General features: G+C 71.0%; 1 protein-coding gene across 1 annotated transcript in view; it reads left to right on the top strand.

Annotated features, from left to right (window-relative positions):
* Positions 1 to 866: 866 nt before the first annotated feature.
* The window catches only part of PLCL2 (phospholipase C like 2), a 204,381-nt gene continuing 203,378 nt past the window's right edge, over positions 867 to 1,869 (top strand). Inside the window, exon 1 of the mRNA XM_074269758.1 lies at positions 867 to 1,174. The gene's annotated coding sequence lies outside the window, so the exon portion shown is untranslated. The remainder of the gene's footprint in view (positions 1,175 to 1,869) is intronic.

The following is a 1,869-nucleotide window of genomic DNA, read 5'->3' as shown; positions in this document are numbered from 1 at the left end:
AGGCTTGTTTGGCCTGGCACAGAGCTCTGGACCTTAGGAGGAAGCCTGCAGACCCCTTCCCCGAATGTTTTTAAGGGCAGAAATAGAATTCGTGGATTAAAAGGGAACCAGTTCTCTTGAAATAGCTACCAAATACCCCACGTTCCACGTTTTCGGGCCGGGTAAGTAAGAACCTCCGTGGAGTTCGGGGAGTCCCTGCCTTGCCCTTCCCTTCCCTAGGGTATCCCGGGGTCCTTCCCCCCCCATCTCACAGACTAAAGTGCTGACGAATCCACCCACAGTTTGCCCCAGGGAAGAAGTTTCCCTTTCTTCAATCCCATTCCCTGAAGTCTCAATCTCTGGACAGGAGCGACGTGGCCTGGGTCACGGGGGTGGGGACAGAGGCCACCTGGGGGACCTGGGAAGTGAGGGGGGGCCGAGGATGAGAAGCAGCTTCCGCTCCCCGAGGGGACGAGCTCGCTTCCGCGCTGGGGAGCAGGGGGTCGTGGGGGAGAGGAGCTGGGTTTTTTTGGGGGGTGCGTATGCCCTCCTCACCCTCCACTCCATCCCACGCGCCTCCGGGACCGCGGGCTCCTCCCGGGACGTTCTCCTAGCAACCAGCCCCGCGAGCTCGTCCGGGAGGCTCCGGGGGACCCGCAGCCCCGCGAGGGCGCGGCGGGGAGGGCTCGGCCGGGCTGTGGGTCGCAGGGAGGGAGCGAGGGAGGTCTGCGGGCGCCTCCGTTGCGCCACCCGGGGCGTTTGATTGGCAGCTGCAGCTGAGGGGGGCGGGGGCGGGGAAGGGGAGGTGCCCGCCCCCTCCCGCCGCCCCTGGAGGAAGGAAGGGAGGGAGGGCCCGAGGCTGGGGGCAGGGAGCCCGAGGGCTGGGCGGGCGCAGAGCGCTCGGGCTCGGGCAGGCGGGCGGCTGGGCTCGGGGCCGCGGCGGCCGCTGCTGCTGCTGTTGCTGCTCGGGCCGCCCCTGGGGCTGCCTCCTGCGCCCGGTCCGCCCGGCCCGGAGGGAGCCCGCGGAAGGAGGAGCGGCGCGGGGGAGCGGCAGCCGCGGGGCCACCCCAGCCCCTGGAGCCGGGCTCTGTGCATCCGGCTTCGGGGAGAGCAGCAGCCGCCGCCGCGGCGGAGGAGGAAGAGGAGGGACGCTGGAGACCCCGACCGCGGGCTGGGAGACAGGGGCGGCTTCTAGGTGGGTGCTGGCCGGGGAAGGGGCGGGGAGGCGTCGGGGTGGGCTGCTGCCGGTGGGGGGGAGCCGGAGCCGAGGGGCCGGGGGATGGAGGGAGGGCGGGGCCGGGGGCCGGAGTGATTGATGGAGGGAGGGAGGAAGGGGAAAGGTGGATGTGTGGAGCCGGGGATGGAAGGATGGATGCCTGCGACGGAGGAGGGAGGAGCAAGGGGACGGATGAATGGAAGGGGCGCCCAGGGATCAGCTGGAGGCAGGGGCATGGCTAGATTGGAAGGGGAGCACGAGGGCAAGCCGGGACACGAGGAGGGAGGACTGAGGAGCGAGGACTGAGGAGCGGACGAGGAGGGGGCTGGGGACCCGCAGGAGCGGCCACTGAAGGCCCGGACCCCGGCGCCCGGGCGGCGGCAGGCGGCGGGTGGGCGCTCTGGTACCCGGTGGGCTAGGTGCGGGCCGCGAAGCACGGCCGTCCGGGACGCCTGGCTCCGGGCCGAGTTCGGGCATGGGGACGCTTGGGCGGGTCGGAAAAGAAGGAGCGTCCTCTCCTCTCCCCGTCCGGCTTTGGGGGGCACCGGGCTCACAATGGGGGCGTTGAGGGAGGGCGAGGAAGGAGCCGGGACGAGAGGCTGCTGCCCGCCGGGCCGGGCCGGGACTGCGGAGTGGCTGCAGGGGGCAGCGAAGAGTCTGTGTGGAGACCGGCG

The sequence above is a fragment of the Sminthopsis crassicaudata genome, chromosome 5 (genome assembly GCF_048593235.1).
Source record: "Sminthopsis crassicaudata isolate SCR6 chromosome 5, ASM4859323v1, whole genome shotgun sequence".
Lineage (NCBI taxonomy): Eukaryota > Metazoa > Chordata > Mammalia > Dasyuromorphia > Dasyuridae > Sminthopsis > Sminthopsis crassicaudata.
This window is presented reverse-complemented; position numbering and strand designations above follow the sequence as displayed.